Source organism: Abramis brama (assembly GCF_963993115.1).
Source record: "Abramis brama genome assembly, chromosome: 9".
Taxonomy (NCBI): Eukaryota; Metazoa; Chordata; class Actinopteri; order Cypriniformes; family Leuciscidae; genus Abramis; species Abramis brama.
In genome coordinates this window covers 25893704-25900956 of record NC_139971.1, presented here as the reverse complement: position 1 = coordinate 25900956, position 7253 = coordinate 25893704, and the positions used below count along the sequence as shown (strand labels likewise).

At 36.2% G+C, this 7253-nt stretch overlaps 1 long non-coding RNA gene across 1 annotated transcript; it reads left to right on the top strand.

The window, feature by feature from the left end:
- Window positions 1-3944: 3944 nt before the first annotated feature.
- Window positions 3945-6743, top strand: LOC311090029. The gene is made up of 3 exons (XR_014607821.1): window positions 3945-4143; window positions 4803-4844; window positions 5899-6743. It is a non-coding gene; the product is annotated as an uncharacterized lncRNA (long non-coding RNA).
- Window positions 6744-7253: the final 510 nt, after the last annotated feature.

The following is a 7253-nucleotide window of genomic DNA, read 5'->3' as shown; positions in this document are numbered from 1 at the left end:
AGATGATCAACAGTAATGTAATCATCCACGTCACCAAAGAGCAATTGGGTTGAATTCGTTTACAACAAAGGTGACTGCCGCTGGAGAATTGAGATTTCACACTTACAAATAAGTCAGATAGAATAAATGCATATTTGGCGTAGCCTACTGTCCGAGGAGAGGGCTCCGGGCTCGGTATTCGGCCCGAACCCAAAGTACTCCCCCCGTATTCCTGGCTGTGGAAGAACAAGCCAAGAGTGAATGGAGGGATGCTGAAAACTGTCAAGGAATGTTAGGTGAGTTGACAGAGTGAATATATATTAGGGCTGGGTTAAACGATTATTTATTAAACGATTAGTCGGGCGATTATTTTATCAATTAGTCGACTAATCTAACAACTAATTTGAATTAATTATCCTGTCTGTTATTCGCATATCTCTCGAACCGTTGTGGTTTAAAAAATAAACAGTCTGACATAAACACACTGTCAGCTACAATGTTTACTTCTGAATAATATAGTATAAACGTGATAAATCCATTTTGATTAATTTGAGTAAAAAATTTATTTTCTTTACCAAGAAAGTGGCAAGATGAAAACCCACTATTTTCTGTTTCAAACTTTCACATAGCATCTTTAGGTTATAATAACATAAATAATTCAAATCCAGATTTTGATTTTCAAAGATTTATTATAAAAACAGATTATTTTTTCCCAAAAATGCAATAAATTCATGACACGTTTTTTTTTTTTAAATGCAATTAATCCATTGAATCAATATAAAAGTTATTTTTCATATTGAAACTGTTGAAAATACACAACAAAGTAAGTTGATCCACATGACAGCCTCTGAACTGGTCAATACTAATCTTATATTTAGCACGTACTGGACTAAACATAGGCTACATTCAATCAGCCATCGCTAAGAAATACCTTCTGAAATTTTTTGACGGCGATCAGCTGTAAAATGTCCTGCTCGGTTTTCGTTGACTGAGTACAAGAATTGAAAGTTTTTTAAAAGATCCCCTGGGGTTCACGTGTCAGCATTCGACATAAGTTTGACGCTGTCGTGTGAGAACAAGCAACAGTCGGCATTTCTCTTCCTCCCGCGTGCCTCATCTTGTTAATCTCCTCACGTAAATGATTAGATTTCGATGGCTTACGTTTCTTCCCTACGGCAGAATCCACCACAGGTTCATCAATGCCGTCAAATGTATTCATTTTTTTTGTTTGTTTGTTGATCAAAAAGTGCAAAGTAGATAAGGAAAACTAGGATGCCGGGTGTATTCAAAGCGCCACCGTTACGGTACGTTCACACGGGGCGTCAGCGTCAACCCAGATAGCAATTACATTTGGGCCACATGTGGGTATTATCTGGCACATATGGCCTAGATGTGGCATGGCTGAACAGATATGGGCCAAATCGTAGCCATATTTGTTTTGCCATAACTTTAAAATCTGCGGGAAATGCTGTCTTGGTTCACAACTGATTTTGAGGTATATGGCCCAGATAACAACGAACACATGAGGACCATATGTGGTTGAGCCATGGCACACAGTGAGAAACACCGACTTGTGGTAAACATTTGGCTTATACATGGAAAAACACAGGAATCCTGAAATCAAGTGCGGCAAACATCCGCCGTTCCACACCTCAAGCCTTGTTTATACTTTCGCCTGGCTCCGCAGCGCGAGTCTCCGCAGACTGCGCGCGCACCTCCCCAAGCGGACGAGGCGTTTATACTCGACGCGCTCGCTGTTGTACTATTCTGTGAAACGACAGGGGGCGACTCCAGTAATTGTCCTCTAAACCATCAGGAATCAGAGGTGAGAAGAAGAAAGCTATACACACGTGAAAGTGTTTATTTTAGTACATCACCACCAATACTATAAAAATAATTGTGTAAAATCCAGTAAACACTGAGATTATTACTTGTGATAATAAAACAAAATATATGGATATGAGAATGTAACTAAATATAACTAAATTAACAATATCTTACATATTTTCTAATTACACTAAACATTTCATTAAGTTTTGTGAACATTTTTATTAAACATGGACCTTTATGTTCATTAAATACTTTTTATGCTATTGTATGCTCATTTTTTAAAATGTAATCAACTCATTTAGACGTGCAAACTGGGTGCTGGTGTGGTGAGAAGTTCGAGCTCGGCCAGATTCGGCTCGAAGTCGTTCATCTTCGGATGCGGCGCCGCGCGCATTGTTACAAAAAATGTCGCGCACACCGCCAGGCGAAATCGGGTCTTGCGAACCCAACGCGCGCGACCGCCCACACAGCAATGACGTCATTTTTGCCGCGCGCACCTTCGCGCTCGAGCGGACGCGTCGAGTATAAACAAGGCTTCAGGTTGCTCTGCATCTTCCCTCCTATTGGTGGAGTGAGACTACGGCGCGAGTTTGACTGTGACGCTGGCCAGCTGACGCCTTTTACTCTGCTTTCCTCACGACTGTGTACATTCAGGTAAGTGATGTTTTGGCATTTTAAAGTCATATAAATGAAATATGCAGCATTATGTGTCAATATTGCATGTTATTATGCGTTTAATTATTCGTTTCATCTAATATTTTCCTCAGTTTACTGCTATAACTTACAATAAAGTTTAATGTAACTTAACCGTTAACTTAGGCTATAGCAGTTCGCTGGTTTGTCGTTTTAAATTAAGATATTTTTGTTTATAAATCAACAGCTCACTGTCGTACACAATAAAATAGTATAGTTTGTGATTGTGTAGTAGCTAGCCTATTTGTGAATTAACGTTAAGGCGACGCGGTCCAATGTCGGTGTTACTGTTTGTCAAAAAACCTAAATCCTAATTTGTGTTCACAATCATTCAACTAATCATAATAATATAAAAATGCCAAGAATAAACACATTAATACGTGTGCATTATTGTATGTATCTTTATTTAACTCTGAAATGATATTCAACCAAGACTTTTTCTCATGACTTTTCCCTCTTTAAAATTAAAGTTGTAATGTTAACGTTAGGCTATTAGTGTCAAGTCACAATACCAAAATTATGACTTTCGATACAATACCTGAACATTAACATAAACTAATAATGAACTGCACTTCTACTGCATATATTAATATGTGTTAATGTTAATTTTAACATTTAGCCTACTAACACATTCAATATAAAAAATTGTACTTGTTAACTTTAGTATGCACTGTGAATGAACAAACAATGAATTGCTGTATTTCTGTTAACTATCAATTAATTGAGCAGCCATTCACTGCCATTATAAAGCTTGGAAGAGGCAGGACATTTTTATAATTACTCTAATTTCTCACGATAGAGTTTATATACCATGCTATGGTATACTGTCATACCACCCAGCCCTAATGTGTGGTATGGGTGGGGCAATGACAATAATTTCCATATTAAAAACCTATAAAAAATGGTTTCAGATGGAGTAAGTAATAGTTTATAGTTCATTTTTGAATATAAAAGCACTTTCATTTTAGGGTGGTCTATTTAAATGCATATTTCAACCACTTACACAATGTTTTTTTTTCCTATCAGATTACCTATCTGGGTCTGGTTGGTGGCTTTGACCTGGATAACATCGTGTGGAGAGTGCTGAAAGCCACTTTTACAACTGCTGTGGCACGTTATGAATTGGAGAGAAGTCAATGGGAAGATTGGTGTCCAACGCCTGGTCGTAAAGGAAGTTGTCATTGGTGAGACCTTTTTTAGAAGTCACTTTTATTTGTATAGCACTTTGCACAATACACAACTTTTCAAAACTGCTTTACAGAACATTGTATTTTTATTTCTGTTATCTCAGTATCGAACCAAACAACTTTTTTTGTCATTACCTGATCACATCCGCACTGTAAGCCCGAACAGTACTACTAGCTTATAAGGACTGAGGTCACTACAGTTAAAAGCTCTTGCTGAGTTAATCCACCTTTAAACTATTACTGTCTATGAACAAAAATGTATTTTTATGGTTGTGTACCTCAGCATTTCTGAGTGAACCCCGCTGGTTCACTCACTATTTTTAAGTCTACTGTCGATCACGTGATATGACGTCACGACGTGCGGACCTAGCTGACGTTATCTGAAAAATCTATTCAAGATGGCTACCCTCTCGAGCGAAGTGGAGCTGCTGGTTTATCAAGCATGAAATAACTCGTAAGTAAACCAAAACACTTTAAAACTACTTTGCTTGTTGTCATATTGTAACAATATCATGTTACACATGATATTTGACTGTTAGACTAATATTTGACTATTTAAGTTGGCGCGGGCGCGATGACCGTCCTGTGCACTGTTAATGTCGTGGCAGGGCAATAATGTTAACGTTAGTCAATAACCATTTGCAGCAAGCGATAGTCCTTCTGTTTTTGAATGTGTTGCTGCTGTTTGTGTTAAGCGCTCTGTGATATTTGACTGTTAGCCTAGATTAGTTTTTTTTTTTAAGCGCGGAGCTTCACGTTGGCGCGCACGTGCGCGATTAACGTCACCGTCAGCCCGCGTGCTAGTGACAAGGTAATATAATGTGTAAGTTTACTGTTAATGTCGTGTCAAGGCAATAATGCTAACGTTAGTCAATAATTCTTTTCAGAAACGATAGTCATTGCGGTTTTTTAGTGTGTTGCTGCTCTTTGTGTTAAGCACCCAGCTCTGGCAAGTTCAATGAGATGTTATTTCTACATGCACCCAAATGAGCTAGTGGCTGTTAGCTTTAACTTTTACTCTAACAAAGTTAAGGTTATAGACATAATTGTAACCGAATGAACTCTGCAAGTTTTTATTAAACATTTAAAAACGTTTTTTTTTTTTCATTATAGGTCGAAGTGTAAGGAGTAGAGTGATCATCCGCCAAAATCAAGGTAGGCCTACCTCAAATGTTAATTTAGGCTGTAACCTATTTTTCACCGTTTATTTAATTTGGCGCCAAATTCAGATTAGAATATAAATCTAGCCATACAATATCTCTTTTGCTATTATTTGTGAATAACAAGTTAGCCACCCTCTTAAGTGTAACAAAATGGTTTCTGTGTTGTCAGACAATTCATTTAACTCTCCTGTTATGTTGGAATTCTGTGCACTCCCTTTATGATCCGCATTGGATTTAATAAAATTCCTCAAAAATCACGGCAATGAAAAACAACAAAGATTCATGTTCAGACTGTAAACTTTTAATGTGAACATTTGTCAAATATTCCAAATATATATATATATATATATATATATAAGATATTTAATGAAACTGTTTTTTAACCTTTTTTTTTTAAAAGTAGTTGAAAAAAACAGTATGCTGACTTGTTTTGCATGTACATTTTTTTTTTTACTTTTTTTAAGAACAAATTAATTAAGCAAATAAATGTAGCTGTATAATAAAACAAACTAAACTCATTAAAAATAATCTCATTTCGTAAATTCATATGTATTTCTTGCACTTCACACACATGGTGCTGGTTTTGCTGTCACGCTTGGATGGGCACACCTCGCATCTCTTCTGTTATGTTACAAACACATGAAAAGCATATTTCTAGAACACATTAGAATAGCCTACTGAAATGCTGACTAAAAGTAAAGCAAGTTTATCTTCTGTAACTATATAGACTTAATGCTACATTTTCTTACTGATAACAAAACAGTTACTACACAAAAAAAATGTGCTTGCCGTGGTAATCTTTAATCAAAATCTGTAAAGTTACTTCCTGTCTGGAAAGGTGTTCCAACTTGGGTTGAAAATGTTAAACCACTGGCCTCAAACTGTTAGTCTGCTATGAGATGGAGAGGAGTGCTAGAGTAAATCCCTGCCCTCTGTTCAATATTCCCTTTCACTGGGAAATCCGTCACAACACAGGAGAAAAGTCGTTTGCAGCTTTCGGTTCACAAGGACTTTAACCTAACATTTGCACTCTCTGTGTCTTTCAGGTGGTGTCGTCAGATGAGCCAGGCATCATTGAAACTCCTGTTGCTCTTATCACAACAATCACAGAAGAGACTGCAGATCCAGTGCATTTCTGTCCTACAAGCATCTCTATTGTTGTGGAAGACGATGTTGTGATGAGTGATATCCCTAACTTGGCTAATGCATTTGCATTGTTGCTTGGGTTGATGTATGCAGTACATCTGGACTATCCCAAGAAACTCATTAACACTTGTACATTCATCCAGAAAATCATAATGGGTCTTGATGATGGTAAACCACTCAAACCCTGCCTACTGAGTCTCAAAAATGACCTGTTAATGAAATAGTAGGCTAACTTAAGAGTTGTTTACAAGAAAATACACTTGTATTTTCTTGCCTACATGTTGTGTTTTTGGGGTTCCCAGTATGGTCACTTTATAGTTTGTTGTTGAACAAACAATATAGTTTGTTGTTGTTGTTAGTCAAAGCATTTGGAACTATTTACATTTGGCGGTTTATGTCTTGCCTACAAAATCTAACGTAGCTGCTGTTGTTTATAATTATTGGTTGTACACCAACTTGGTGCTCTAAATCCTAAATAAATAAAATTAAATAAAAACAAAATATAAAAAAGGCACATCTCACATCATTTTAGGATTTAGAGCACCAAGTTGGTGTACAACCAATAATTATAAACAACAGCAGCTACGTTAGATTTTGTAGGCAAGACATAAACCGCCAAATGTAAATAGTTCCAAATGCTTTGACTAACAACAACAACAAACTATATTGTTTGTTCAACAACAAACTATAAAGTGACCATACTGGGAACCCCAAAAACACAACATGTAGGCAAGAAAATACAAGTGTATTTTCTTGTAAACAACTCTTAAGTTAGCCTACTATTTCATTAACAGGTCATTTTTGAGACTCAGTAGGCAGGGTTTGAGTGGTTTACCATCATCAAGACCCATTATGATTTTCTGGATGAATGTACAAGTGTTAATGAGTTTCTTGGGATAGTCCAGATGTACTGCATACATCAACCCAAAGATGTGCCTTTTTTATATTTTTTTTTTTTATAGGTTTTTACTAACAGGACAGATTCGATGTCTTGGTTTTGTGTTTTGATATGTTTTATTTATTTATTTACTTTTTTTATTCTCTTTTATTTTTTTACTTATTCCATTTGCACTTTGATGGCTGTTACTAATGCTGTTTTAAAAAATGTAGGCCATGCATTTTACATTAAGCATTTTAAGATCCTCAGTTCCTAATTATATTGTTTAAAACACGGAGTCATTTCAGAAGTAATTTTACTAGTAATTTCTTACATGTTTGTATTAAACAATTTAAAGACTGAATAAAAAGAAAAAAG